Raw genomic sequence first — 15,500 nt, forward strand, 5'->3', positions numbered from 1 at the left:
AATGTGATAAATGGCCAGATCATCTGATTTAGTGATGTTGATTGAAGGGAAGTAGACAAAAGCTGGAAACTATAGACCAGTTAGCCTAACATCTGTGGTTGGCAAAATGTTGGAGTCCATTATTAAGGAAACAGTAACAGAGCATTTGGATAAACATAATTTAATAGGACAGAGTCAGCATGGTTTTATGAAGGGGAAGTCATGTTTGACAAATTTGCTCGAATTCTTTGAGGATGTAACATATAGGGTGGATAAAGGGGAACCAGTGGATGTAGTGTATTTGGACTTCCAAAAGGCATTTGACAAGGTCCCACACAAAAGATTACTGATCAAGATAAGAAATCACGGGATTGGGGGTAATATACTGGCATGGGTGGAAGATTGGCTATTCAACAGAAAACAAAGAGTTGGGATAAATGGTTCATTCTCGGGCTGGCAATCAGTAACCAGTGGTGTTCTGCAGGGGTCAGTGCTGGGACCCCAACTCTTTACAATCTATATTAACGATTTGGAGGAAGGGACCGAGTGCAACATATCCAAGTTTGCCGACGACACAAAGATGGGAGGGAAAGCAGTGAGTGAGGAGGACATAAAAAACCTGCAAAAGGACATAGACAGGCTAAGTGACTGGGCAGAGATTTGGCAGATGCAATATAATGTTGGAAAGTGTGAGGTTATGCACTTTGGCAGAAAAAATCAACGAGCAAGTTATTATCTAAATGGAGAGAAACTGCAAAGTGCTACAGTACAAAGGGATCTGGGGGTCCTGGTGCATGAAACACAGAAGGTTAGTATGCAGGTGCAGCAGGTGATCAGGAAGGCCAATGGAATCTTGGCTTTTATTGCGAGGGGGATGGAGTATAAAAACAGGAAGTCTTGCTGCAGTTATACAGGGTATTGGTGAGGCCACACCTGGAATATAGCGTACAGTTTTGGTTTCCATATTAAGAAAATATATACTTGCTCTCGAGGCGGTTCAGAGAAGGTTCACTCGGTTGATTCCAGAGATGAGGGGGTTGACGTATGAGGAAAGGTTGAGTAGGTGGGCCTCTACTCATTGGAGTTCAGAAGAATGAGAGGCGATCTTATCGAACATATAAGATTGTGAGGGGGCTTGATCGGGTGGATGCGGGGAGATGTTTCCACTGATGGGTGAGACTAGAACTAGGGGACATAATCTTAGAATAAGGGGCTGCCCTTTCGAAACTGAGATGAGGAGAAACTTCTTCACTCAGAGGGTAGTGAATCTATGGAATTTGCTACCCCAGAGAGCTGTGGAAACTGCGACATTAAATAAATTTAAAACTGAGATAGGCAGTTTTCTAGCAGATAAGGGAATTAGGGGTTACGGGAGAGGGCAGGGAAAGTGGACGTGAGTCTAGATTCGGATCAGCCATGAATCCTATTGAATGGCGGAGCAGGCCCGAGGGGCCGTATGGCCTACTCCTGCTCCTACTTCTTATGTTCTTTTGATAAATATTGGCCCCAGGGCTCCGGGGAGAACTCCCCCCCCCCACCCCCCCGACCACCCCCCCCCACCACTCTTCCAATAGTGTCCCGTGGAATTTTTACGTCCACCTGAGGGGGCATTCGGAGCTCGGTTTAAAGTCTCATCCAAAGACGGCCCCCCCGACAGTGCAGCACTCCCTCAGTACTGCCCCTCCCGACAGTGCAGCACTCCCTCAGTACCGCCCGTCCGACAGTGCGGCGCTCCCTCAGTACCGCCCCTCGACAGTGCGGCGCTCCCTCAGTACTGCCCCTCCGACAGTGCGGCGCCCCCTACAGTACCGCCCCTCCGACAGTGCGGCGCTCCCTCAGTACTGCCCCTCCGACAGTGCGGCGCTCCCTCAGTACTGCCCCTCCGACAGTGCGGCGCTCCCTCAGCACTGCCCCTCCGACAGTGCCGGCGCTCCCTCAGCACCGCCCTTCCGACAGTGCGCCGCTCCCTCAGTACTGCCCCTCCGACAGTGCAGCGCTCCCTCAGCACTGATTGGGAGGGGTGTACCCCAGGGGTCAGTCCTGGGACCATTTCATGGCTGTAAGGCGCTTTGGGAGTCCTGAGGTGGTGAAAGGCGCTGGAGAAAGGCAAATTCTCTCTATCTATTTACCCGAATTCAGTTTCCTATCCTCTCTGTCACTTTTCTTCCTGTACCATCTAACTAAACTCCGTAAGTCACCTTATCAGACGCACTTCTTAACATCTCTCTGATCAGACGCTTTGCAAATGTGGTGATGCGAGCGTGATTGGTTGTAGGCGGAGTTTGTGGTCAACTTGAGATGAGACAATGCATCGCATGTTAACTCTGGACGTTCTGTGGTTTGATCTTATGCCATTTCTTCCTGGAAATGCCAGTGATAGTTGACAGCTCCCAGCCCCCGGAGACATGGAGAAGCGCTTCATTCAGTCTGAATCTTCAACATTCTCAGCAACAGAAACTAACCACAGCGAGAGAGAGAGAGAGACAGCGAGAGAGAGAGAGAGACAGCGAGAGAGAGAGTGAGACAGCGAGAGAGAGAGAGAGACAGGCAGCGAGAGAGAGAGAGACAGACAGCGAGGGAGAGAGAGACTGGCAGCGAGAGAGAGAGAGAGACAGGCAGCGAGAGAGACAGAGAGAGACAGGCAGCGAGAGAGAGAGACAGGCAGCGAGAGAGAGACAGGCAGCGAGAGAGAGAGACAGACAGCGAGGGAGAGAGAGACAGGCAGCGAGAGAGAGAGACAGGCAGCGAGAGAGAGAGATACAGGCAGCGAGAGAGAGAGAGAGACAGGCAGCGAGAGAGAGAGAGACAGGCAGCGAGAGAGAGAGAGAGAGGCAGCGAGAGAGAGAGACAGGCAGCGAGAGAGAGACAGGCAGCGAGGGAGAGAGAGACAGGCAGCGAGAGGGAGAGAGACAGCGAGAGAGAAAGACAGGCAGCGAGAGAGAGAGACAGGCAGCGAGAGAGAGAGAGGCAGGCAGCAAGGGAGAGAGAGACAGGCAGCGAGGGAGAGAGAGACAGGCAGCGAGGGAGAGAGAGACAGGCAGCGAGAGAGAGAGAGACAGGCAGCGAGAGAGAGAGAGACAGGCAGCGAGAGAGAGAGAGACAGGCAGCGAGAGAGAGAGAGACAGGCAGCGAGAGAGAGAGAGACAGGCAGCGAGAGAGAGAGAGACAGGCAGCGAGAGAGAGAGAGACAGGCAGCGAGAGAGAGAGAGACAGGCAGCGAGAGAGAGAGACAGGCAGCGAGAGAGACAGGCAGCGAGAGAGAGACAGGCAGCGAGAGAGAGAGACAGGCAGCGAGAGAGAGAGACAGGCAGCGAGAGAGAGACAGACGGCGAGAGAGAGACAGGCGGCGAGAGAGAGACAGGCAGCGAGAGAGAGAGACAGGCAGCGAGAGAGAGAGACATGCAGCGAGAGAGAGAGACAGGCAGCGAGAGAGAGAGAGACAGGCAGCGAGGGAGAGAGAGACAGGCAGCGAGAGAGAGAGAGACAGGCAGCGAGAGAGAGAGAGACAGGCAGCGAGAGAGAGAGAGACAGACAGACAGCGAGAGAGAGAGAGACAGGCAGCGAGAGAGAGACAGACAGGCAGCGAGAGAGAGAGAGAGACAGAGAGAGAGAGAGAGACAGAGAGAGAGAGAGACAGAGAGAGAGAGAGACAGAGAGAGAGAGCGAGAGACAGAGAGAGAGAGAGAGACAGACAGAGAGAGAGAGAGAGACAGAGACACACAGAGAGAGAGAGCGAGAGAGAGACAGAGAGAGCGAGAGAGAGACAGAGAGAGAGAGAGAGAGAGAGACAGAGAGAGAGACAGAGAGACAGACAGAGAGAGAGAGAGAGAGACAGAGACACACAGAGAGAGAGAGCGAGAGAGAGACAGAGAGAGAGAGAGAGAGAGAGAGCGAGAGAGAGAGACAGAGAGAGAGACAGAGAGAGAGAGACAGAGACAGAGAGAGAGAGAGACAGAGACACAGAGAGAGACAGAGAGAGAGAGAGAGACAGAGAGAGAGAGACAGAGACAGAGAGAGACAGAGAGAGAGACAGAGACACACAGAGAGAGAGAGACAGAGAGAGAGACAGAGAGAGAGAGACAGAGACACATAGAGAGAGACAGAGAGAGAGAGACAGAGACAGAGAGAGAGACAGAGTGCGCGCTTGACAGAGAGAGAAAGCTCTTCACACACAGAGAAAGCCCTTCACAGAGTGTCGGGCCTGGAGAGCGAGCAAGCCCGGGGCCTGAAACCCGAGAAACTCCAGGGTCGGAGAAACTCGGACAAACACCGGGCCGGGCCGGGCCGGGACTGCACAGCCGAGCCGAGGGGCTGGGACCAGGGCAGAAGCCCGGAGAGAGCGTTGAGAGCTGAGAGCGCGAAATTTGAATGAAGGGAAACGGCTGAAAGGAGAAAAGGAGCAAAGAGAGGTAACTGCACCTAGAGAGAGAGAGACGGAGCGAGAGAGCGTGAGAGAGAGAGAGGAGAGGAAACACCAGCTGGAGAGAAAAAGCTGGAGAGAGAGAGAAACAGAGGCCTGAACCGCGAGACCGGGAGGAGCAGCCCGAACCAGGACAGTAAATAAGAGACCTGGGGAAGGTGAACCCGAGAACGCGAGGCCCAGAGACCGCGGGATCGGAGACCGGGAGGAGCGGCCCGAACCGGGAAAACGATTAAGAGGCCTGGGGAGGGCGAACCCGAGACCGCGAGGTCGGAGAACGGGAAGAGCGGCCCGAACCGGGAAAACGAGTAAGAGGCCTGGGGAGGGTGAACCCGAGACCGCAAGGTCGGAGAACGGGAGGAGCGGCCCGAACCGGGAAAACGAGTAAGAGACCTGGGGAGGGTGAACCCGAGACCGCGAGGCCCAGAGACCGCGGGAACGGAGACCGGGAGACCAGGGCAGAAAACAGCCTGGTGAGTCAAAAAACCCGGGGGCCTGAGACCGACACGACGACGCGAGGAGATCCGCCCAGGGCGCGGAGGGCGAATGAGTCCGGGGCACGGAGAGTGGACGAGTTTGGAGCACGGAGAGAGAGAGCGGGTCCGAGACCCGGAGAGCGAGTGAAAGAGTCGGAAGAGGAAAAAAAAAAAGCCGGAGAAATAAGTTTTACCTAATTCTACCTAAGTTTCATTTTAGTTAAAGTTAGTTCGGAAAAAGTTTAATTTTATTTAAATTTAGTTCGAAAAAAAAAACCTGAAAAAAGAACAACAAACCCGCGAGGAAAAGGAATAGAAACCCGAGAGAAACGATAAACTACCCGAACCAAGAGCCTGTGAGAAAAAGAGAAAGATAAACCTTTTAAGAGCAGCTATATCAAAGATGAACCCCTGAAAAACTCCCAATTTTGGACCTAAAAGTGGGCTAAGGTGGAACACGACACAAAAAAGAGAAAAAAAAGTTATCTATCTGAGACAAAAAACAAACGACTACAATGAGCAGGGAAATGATATATCCTGAGCAATGCACAAAAAATAAAGCAAAGGAAAAATACAAATACACAACACTAAAAAATAACCCAGAAATCCTCTACGTTGACTATACCACACACAAAGGGACTAAGCTGAAGAACAACCTCATATTCTACACCGAATACGTCACCTCCTGGAAGGAGACTTTACAAAAACACTACGCATACGTCTCCAGTGAAGGTATTGGCAGTGGAGGCAGACTGAAAATATGTAAAGATGGAAACCTAGATAAAGATGACCCCCTGCTAACCATAAGCTACTACAACAAAAATAGAAAGATCATGATACAGGGGAATGTGGAAAATCTGGACTCCTTCGAAAAGGAATTCCCCCAGTTGAAAACTAAGGCAGACACAAAGAGGACCAATGGACAGGAAGCAAAAGAGAGTCGAACAGAGGATGATGAGAGCCAAGTGGAGGAAGAAGAAGAGAGACCAGCAGAGGAAAACACCTCCCTGTCCATCTCCACCCCCCCCACACCTCTCAACGAAAACAAAATGATGAAAGAGAATCTGGCCAAACTAGAACTTGATTTCAACGAATACAGAGAAACACTGGCCAAGAATTTGAAGGAGGAATTCAAACAGCTAAAAACGGAACACGAGTCCACCATCCACAAGCTGAGAAAGACCATAGAGGAGCAAAGAAATGAGATCAAAGAACTCCGTACTCAACAAAACAAAACGAAGGAGACCGTAGAAAGGCTCAGCAGGCAACACAAACCTCTTAAGGTCCAAAAACCTGAGGACACAAAAACAACACACACAAAGATACAGAACCCGCCGGATGCCACCCCACACGAAGACACACCGAAAGCCACAAACCCCGCTCCAACCAGCCCTCAGTCGAGTCATGCCCAGACTACTGCTACCCAGTCCTCACAGACAGGAACACAAAAACCGACAGATACCCCCCCAAACGATGACACACCGAAAGCCCCAAACCCCGCTCCTGCCACACAACATATCCCAGAAACCCAGCCAACAACCAGCCACCAGGCGAGTCCTACCCAGACTACTGTTACCCAGTCTGAAAAACCAGCCCCTCAGGCGGTCCTGCTGACCGACTCCAACGGAAAGTTTCTGGACCCCCAGAGGCTGTTCCCAGACCATCAAGTCCTGAAAAAATGGTGCAGCAACACAGACCAAGCAATGAAGATCCTGAACAAAGAATCCCTTGGAAGCCCCAAATGGATTGTGATCCACACAGGCACGAACGACCTACGCACCCTACAGGAAGGCACGGCTAGGGCAGTGAGCAGGATGGCAGAAAAGGCCAGCAGGGAATTCCCCGAGGCGCGGATCGTGATCTCCACACTACTGCCCAGAAAGGACACCCCAGCCTATATAATCCACAACACCAACAGGGAGATCGACACGAGATGTTCTGTCCTCCCCAACGTCTCCCTGGCCCATCATCCAAACATCAACACAAGGGACCTCTATGACGAAATACATCTACTCAAACAGCGGATGTGGGTCTTCGCAAGAAACCTCATAAACACTGCCAAAAGACGCAGCCCTCCCACCCCCTCTACCATTGGGAGCCCAAACAGGACCACCAATGTCCCCCACCCCCCTTTACAAAACCAACAACAGAACCGTGCTTTTATACCTGACCCAAGACCCCCCTCTAGACCACAGACTGTAGACCAAGAACTGAGAAAGATCATGACGATGCTGAACAGCCTGATAGAAAGCCGGAGAAATTATTAATATTGTTATTTATCATTATCATTATTGTTATCTTATCAGTATTATTACTATTATTAGATAGATATATGTGCATGCCTCATGAAATTTATACTAAATCATCATTTAGCATTATAGAAAATAGTGTTTCCACACTCATCCCACAAAATAGGTCCATTTTATTTCGTTTTATTGAACTATATAAATGCGTTCTTTCCACATAAGCTGCTGGAATATTCAGGGCCTCCACTCCTCAACTTTTGGGATGAAGAGTACCGACCCTGAATTCCTAAAAGCTATAAAAGACATTGATATAACTGTGTTAACAGAAACATGGTGCCAAAAGGACGTGCCGACCCACTGTCCTCCAATGTACCATGAAATCATTGTGCCCTCAGTAAAGAACACTAAAACACGCAAGGGCAGAACCTCCGGGGGAATATTGGTGTGGTATAAGGGAGAACTGGACAAACACATCTCACCGGTAAAACAGGGGAAATCACACGTATGGCTAAAACTAGATAAAAATATAGGAATAGCAAAAAAAGATGTTTACTTATGTGCGATCTACATACCTCCAATAGAATCGCCATATTTCGAAGAGGAGTTATTTGATACTCTCCACATGGAAATCAGCCATTTCCAGGCCCAAGGAAAGGTGATAATATGTGGGGACCTAAATGCAAGGACCGGTTGTGAACCTGACTTCATAGACCCACAGGGAAACAACCATGTGTTTGGCCAGACCCCTTTAGATGTCACACCAGCCATCGCAAATCGGAACAACCTTGATCGTGAAATAAATAAAAGCGGTAGGGAGGTAGTGCAACTCTGCCGAGCCTTAGGCCTGTACATAGTTAACGGTAGGTTCAGAGGGGACTCCCTAGGGAGACTCACATACTCCTCAACTCTTGGGTCTAGTGTGGTGGACTATACAATCACTGACCTGGACCCCTGCGATATCAACTCATTCACTGTCAGGCAGCAATCCCCCCTCTCAGACCATAACCAAATAAATATGTACCTTAAACTTTCTGCCCAAACTACAGACACAAAAAAGGAACCCAGTAAGCTCCATAAAATAAAACAGACATACAGATGGGCCCCAGACAGTGGAGAAAAAGTCATCACAGCACTAAAGTCACCTGATCTCACAAGTAAAATATCAAAATTTAAAGAAAACCCATACGAGATCACCAGAGATGGTGTAAACATGGCCATAGAGGATATAAATATGATCTTCCATGAGGCAGCTGTAAAAGCCGACCTTGTGAAACAGAAGAGGAAGCGTCACAAAAGACAAAATAAAAATAAGAAATGGTTTGACCACGAATGCAAAAATACCAGAAAAGACCTGAGAAAAATATCAAACCAAAAGCATCGCCAACCAAACAATCCGAACCTACGTACTAGATACAATGAAACCCTCAAAAGATATAAACACACCATTAGGAACAAAACACAAAACTATACCCACAAAATACTCGAAGAAATTGAAAACTCCACCAATCCAAAACAATTCTGGGAAATGTGGAATAACCTGAGTACAACACAATTGCAAGCATTACCAATCCAAGATGGCGACATCTGGAGAACACATTTTGAAAACCTCTACAAAGACATCCCAATAAACGAAACAAACCCAAGTCAACATCAGGTCACAGAAAAACTCCACACATTAGAAGCAACAATTAAAGACAACCAAAACCCTCTAGACTCCCCAATCACATGGAAAGAAATGGCCACAAAAACAAAATCTCTCCACCTAAAGAAAGCCTGTGGCCCAGACAACATCAAAAATGAAATGCTCAAGTTCAGCAATATGGAGATGCAGGGTGCGATACTCAAACTATTCAACATCATATTACGCTCAGGCTGTTTTCCCGATATCTGGTGCCAAGGACTAATCTCCCCCATATATAAAAGTGGAAACAAATCAGACCCAAATAACTACCGCGGCATCTGTGTCAACAGTTGTCTAGGGAAGTTATTCTGCAGTATTCTAAATAGTAGATTACTTGATTTTCTTAACAAACATAATATCCTCAGAAAAAACCAAATAGGCTTTCTTCCAAAACACCGCACCGCCGACCATATCTATACCCTTCACACCCTCATTGAAAAACATATACACCAAACAAAAAATGGGAAAATATTCGCCTGTTTCATCGACTTCAAGAAAGCCTTTGACTCTATATGGCACGAAGGGCTCTATTATAAACTTCTTCAGTGTGGAATAGGGGGCAAAGTCTATGACCTTATTAAATCAATGTATCTGAAAAACAAATGCGGGGTCAAAATTGGAGACAAACGCACCGATTTCTTCACCCAGAGAAGAGGCGTCCGGCAGGGCTGCAATTTGAGCCCGACCCTGTTCAACATATACATAAATGAATTAGCAGACATGCTGGAGCAAAGCGAGTCACCAGGTCTCCGTCTCCTGGATGGAGAAGTGAAATCCCTGTTCTATGCTGAATGGCCTTCTCCTGTTCCTAATGTAACAGGCTCGAGGGGTTGAATGGCCTCCTCTTGTTCCTGTGTAACAGACTCGAGGGGCTGAATGGCCTCCTCCTGTTCCTGTGTAACAGGGTCGAGGGCGCTGAATAGCCTCCTCATGTTCCTAATGTAACAGGCTCGAGGGGGCTGAATGGCCTCCTCCAGTTCCTAATGTAACAGGCTCGAGGGGGCTGAATGGCCTCCTCCTGTTCCTAATGTAACAGGCTCGAGGGGCTGAATGACGTCCTCCTGTTCCTAATGTAACAGGCTTGAGGGGCTGAACGGCCTCCTCCTGTTCCTCAAGTAACAGGCTCGAGGGGCTGAATGGACTCCTCCTGTTCCTAATGTAACAGGCTCGAAGGGCTGAATGGCCTCCTCCTGTTCCTAATGTAACAGGCTTGAGGGGGGCTGAATGGCCTCCTCCTGCTCCTAATGTAACAGGCTCGTGGGGGGCTGATTGGCCTCCTCCTGTTCCTAATGTAACAGGATCGAGGGGCTGAATGGCCTCCTCCTGTTCCTGTGTAACAGGCTCGAGGGGGGCTGAATGGGCTCCTCCTGTTCGAATGTAACAGGCTCGATGGGCTGAATGGCCTCCTCCTGTTCCTAATGTAACAGGCTCGAGGGGGCTGAATGGGCTCCTCCTGTTCGAATGTAACAGGCTCGATGGGCTGAATGGCCTCCTCCTATTCCAAATGTACAAGGCCCGAGGGGCTGAACGGCCTCCTCCTGTTCCTAATGGAACAGGCTCAAGGGGGGCTGAACGGCCTCCTCCTGTTGCTAGGTAATTTATGGATATATAGCAGATGAGCTGATAAAACTTTACTAAAAGTGGAAGGGTCGGATTCCTGTTTTCGAGCTCGCTTATGAAGGTTTTAATTCGGTAAAATTGACCTTCCTGTCACCGCTCGAAAATCGATGGATGGTTATTTTAAAACAATTGTACCGGTTCCGCCCTCACATCACGTAACTCCCCGCTCACTCAGCGCTGTCCTGGGATCGGCTCAGCAAACACGGCAGTGAGTGTGTAAGAGACTGCTGTGGGTGTGCGAGGGAGGTGTGCAAGGGATCGCTGTGGGTGTGTGAGAGAGGCAGAGAGAGAGAGAGAGGCAGTGAGAGAGAGAGAGAGGCAGAGAGGCAGAGAGAGAGAGGCAGAGAGAGAGAGAGAGAGAGAGAGGGGGAGAGAGAGAGAGAGAGGCAGAGAGAGAGAGAGAGAGAGAGGCAGAGAGAGAGAGAGAGGCAGAGAGAGAGAGAGAGGGAGAGAGAGAGGGAGAGAGACAGAGAGAGAGAGAGAGAGACAGAGAGAGAGAGAGAGAGGGAGAGAGAGAGGCAGAGAGGGAGAGACAGAGAGAGACAGAGAGAGAAGGATGGAGAGAGAGAGAGAGACAGAGAGGCAGAGAGGGAGACAGGGAGACAGAGAGGCAGAGAGAGGGAGAGCCAGAGAGAGAAGGAGAGAGAGAGACGGCGAGAGAGATGGAGAGAGAGAGCGGGAGAGAGAGAGAGACAGAGAGGGATCGCTGTGGGTGTGCGAGGGATCGCTGTGGGTATGCGAGGGAGGTGTGCGAGGGATTGCTGTGGGTGTCCGAGGGATTGCTGTGGGTGTGCGAGGGATTGCTGTGGGTGTGCGAGGGATCGCTGTGGGTGTGCGAGGGATCGCTGTGGGCGTGCGAGGGAGGTGTGCGAGGGATCGCTGTGGGTGTCCGAGGGATTGCTGTGGGTGTGCGAGGGATCGCTGTGGGCGTGCGAGGGAGGTGTGCGAGGGATCGCTGTGGGCGTGCGAGGGAGGTGTGCGAGGGATCGCTGTGGGTGTGCGAGGGATCGCTGTGGGTGTGCGAGGGACCGCTGTGGGTGTGCGAGGGTTCGCTGTGGGTGTGCGAAGGAGGTGTGCGAGGGATCGCTGTGGGTGTGCCAGCGATTAATGTCTGGCATGGAGGGGTTGTTTGTGTCATGGGAGTGGGGGAATCTGTCTCGGAGAGGTCTCCCTGGAAGTGTGGGGTGGGGTATCTGGGCCATTAAAGGGTGAGTGTCTGTCTGATTATCTCTCTCTCTCCCTCCCTCTGTCACTCCCTCTGTCACTCCCTCTGTCTCTCTCTCTCTCTCTCCCTCCCCCTCTCTCTGTCTGTCTCTCTCTCTCTCTCTCTCTCTCTCTCCCTGTCTGTCTCTCTCATAACATTATAAAGAACATATGATATAGGAGCAGGAGTTGGCCATACGGCCCCTCGAGCCTGCTCCGCCATTCAATAAGATCATAGCAGATCTTCTACCACATCTCCACTTTCCTGCACTTTCCCCATATCCCTCGATTCCCTTAATATTCAAAAATCTATCGATCTCAGCCTTGAATATACTCAACGACTGAGCCTCCACAGCCCTCTGGGGCAGAGAATTCCAAAGATTCACCACCCTCTGAGTGAAGAAATTCCTCCTCATCTCAGTCCTAAATGGCGGACCCCTTATCCTGAGACTGTGACCCCTGGTTCTAGACTCCCCAGCCAGGGGAAACATCCTCCCTGCATCTACCCTGTCAATCTCTGTAAGAATTCTGTATGTTTCAATGAGATTACCTCTCATTCTTCTAAACTCTAGAGAATACAGGCCTAGTCTACTCAATCTCTCCTCATAGGGCAATCCCCCCATCCCAGGAACCAGTCTGGTGAACCTTCGTTGCACTCCCTCTATGGCAAGTATATCCTTCCTTAGGTAAGGAGATCAAACTGTACACAATACTCCAGGTGTGGTCTCACCAGGGCCCTATATAATTGCAGTAAGACGTCTTTACTCTTATACTCAAATCCTCGTGTAATAAAGGCCAACAGACCATGTGCTTTCCTAATTGCTTGCTGTACCTGCATGTTAACTTTCAGTGATTCGTGTACAAGGACACCCAGGTCCCCATGAATACCAACATTTCCCAATCTCTCAACATTTAAAAAATACTCTGCTTTTCTATTTTTCCTACCAAAGTGGATAACTTCACATTTCTCCCTATTATATTCCGTTTGCCATGTTCTTGCCCACTCACTTAGCCTGTCTATATCCCCTTGAAGCCTCTTTGCATCCTCCTCACAACTTACATTCCCACCCAGTTTTGTATCATCGGCAAACTTGGATATATTACATTTGGTCCCCTCATCCAAATCATTGATGTAGATTGTGAATAGCTGAGGCCCCAAGCACTGATCCATACGGTACCCCACTAGTTACAGCCTGCCAACCCGAAAATGACCCGTTTATTCCTAATAATCTGTTTTCTGTCCGTTAACCAATCCTCAATCCATATTACCCCAGTCCCATGAGCCCTAATTTTGTTTAATAACCTCTTGTGTGGCACCTTATCGAAAGCCTTCTGAAAATCCAAATACACCACATCCACTGGTTCCCCCTTATCTATTCTGCTAGTTACAGGAAACTTTGTGATATCCGGGACCGGCGTGTTGCCGATCTATCAAAACTGCCGGACATACAAAGTTAATGTTGAAGCATATGGAGGTTTTCATCTCCGTATCTGGCAACACACACTGTTGCTTAGCAACAGCTTCTAAAGAGTGGGCTGCAGCTGCAAGCGTCTAGCTGAAGCTGTTGCTATAGCTACAAACCTTGCAGTGGCTGACTGGGGAAAAAAAAAGAACGAGATCTAAAAAAACTTACAGAAAACGGCTCCTGATTTTTGCCATTAGATCGAGTATTCCGGACATACAACCTCCGGATAAACCAAAGTTTCCTGTACAACCTCAAAAAACTACAGATTTGTCAAACACGATTTCCCTTTCATAAATCCATGTTAACTCTGCTCAATCCTATTATTATTTTCTAAGTGCCCTGTTACCATGTCCTTAATAATAGGTTCTAGCATTTTCCCCAACTACTGATGAGGCTAACAGGTCTGTAGTTCCCTGTTTTCTCTCTCCCTCCTTTCTTAAATAGCGGGGTTACATTTGCTACCTTCCAATCTGTGGGAACCATTCCAGAATCTATGTAATTTTGGAAATGACAACCAATGCATCCACTATCTCTACAGCCACCTCTTTCAAAACCCTAGGATGTAGGTCATCAGGTCCAGGAGATTTATCCAGTCCCATTAATTTCTCCAGTACAATTTTTTTACCAATACTAATTTCTTTCAGTTCCTCATTCTCGCTAAACCTTTGGTTCTCCACTATTTCTGGGAAGTTTTTATGCCTCTTCTTCCGTGAAGACAGAAACAAAGGGGTCGATTCTCACTGTGCCGTGTCTCCCTCCCTCCCTCTCTCTCGCTCTGTCTCTCTCTCTCTGTCTCTCCCCCTCTCTCTCTCTCTATCTCTCTCTGTCTGTCTCTCCCTCTCTCTGTCTCTCCCTCTCTCTGTCTCTCCCTCTCTCTGTCTCTCTCTCTCTCTCTGTCTCTCCCTCTCTGTCTCTCTCTCCCTCTGTCTCTCTCTCCCTCTGTCTCTCTCTCTCTCTCTCTCTCTGTCTCTCTCTCTCTCTCTCTCTGTCTCTCTCTCTCTCTCTGTCTCTCTCTCTCTGTCTCTCTCTGTCTCTCTCTCTCTGTCTCTCTCTCGCTGTCTCTCTCACTCGCTGTCTCTCTCGCTCACTGTCTCTCTCACTCGCTGTCTCTCTCGCTCGCTGTCTCTCTCGCTCGCTGTCTCTCTCGCTCGCTGTCTCTCTCGCTCGCTGTCTCTCGCTCGCTGTCTCTCTCACTCGCTGTCTCTCGCTCGCTGTCTCCAATTCCAATTCAATTAAAATGCTTTATTGGCATGAAAGTTTACAGAGAACCATATTGCCAAAGCTTACATAGCAAAAAGGTACAGTTTTCCAACATTCTGTAGGTGTCAATCGATTTGACATTTGTTGGGTACATACAATATTACTTTTAAACAATATTAATTTTAAACAGTCTTTGTACTTCATTTGGTACGTTCAATATTAATTTTAAACAGTCTTAATTTTAAACAGTCCTCAGGTTGTGACATGTTGTTACATATTTGGCCCCAAGGTATGGTCTGTCTCCTTCTCCTAGGACTAATCTCAATTTTGACAGATCATCCAATTCCTTGAAATCTGGGGTTGTTTGGCTTAGCTTGTTGAATAATATGTTTCTTGATGTGTTGAATTTTTCGCATTTTAGGAGGAAATGCATTTCTGTTTCAACCTCGCCAGCCAGACATTGATCGCATATTCTATTCTCTCTAGGCTGTCTCTCTCTCTCTCGCTGTCTCTCTCTCTCTCGCTGTCTCTCTCTCTCTCTGTCTCACTCTCTCTGTCTCTCTCTCTGTCTCTCTCTGTCTCGCTCTCGCTGTCTCTGTCTCTCGCTGTCTCTCTCTCGTTTGTCTCTCTCTCGCTGTCTCTCTCTCGCTGTCTCTCTCGCTGTCTCTCTCTCGCTGTCTCTCTCTCTCTGTCTCTCTCTCACTCTCTCTGTCTCTCTCTCTCTCTCTGTGTCTCTCTCGCTCTCGCTGTCTCTGTCTCTCTCTCGCTGTCTCTCTCGCTGTCTCTCTCTCGCTGTCTCTCTCGTTGTCTCTCTCTCGCTGGCTCTCTCTCGCTGTCTCTCTCTCACTGTCTCTCTCTCGCTGTCTCTCTCTCGCTGTCTCTCTCGTTTGTCTCTCTCTCGCTGTCTCTCTCTCGCTGTCTCTCTCTCGCTGTCTCTCTCTCGCTGTCTCTCTCTCGCTGTCTCTCGCTGTCTCTCGTTTGTCTCTCTCTCGCTGTCTCTCTCTCGTTTGTCTTTCTCTCGCTGTCTCTCTCTCGCTGTCTCTCTCTCTCTGTCTCTCTCTCTCTGTCTCTCTCTCTCTCGCTGTCTCTCTCTCTCTGTCTCTCTCTCTCTGTCTCTCTCTCTCTCTCGCTGTCTGTCTCTCGCTGTCTCTCTCTCTCTCTCTCTCTGTCTCTCTCTCTCTCGCTGTCTCTCTCTCTCTGTCTCTCTCT

General features: G+C 49.2%; 1 protein-coding gene across 1 annotated transcript in view; it reads left to right on the plus strand.

Annotated features, from left to right (window-relative positions):
* LOC147097217 (integrin beta-7-like) overlaps positions 1 to 15,500 on the plus strand; it is a 44,208-nt gene that overhangs the window by 28,156 nt on the left and 552 nt on the right. The gene's annotated exons all lie outside the window — the stretch shown is intronic.

Source organism: Somniosus microcephalus, chromosome 33 (genome assembly GCF_052327205.1).
Source record: "Somniosus microcephalus isolate GS21.2 chromosome 33, FLI_Smic_1.0, whole genome shotgun sequence".
Lineage (NCBI taxonomy): Eukaryota > Metazoa > Chordata > Chondrichthyes > Squaliformes > Somniosidae > Somniosus > Somniosus microcephalus.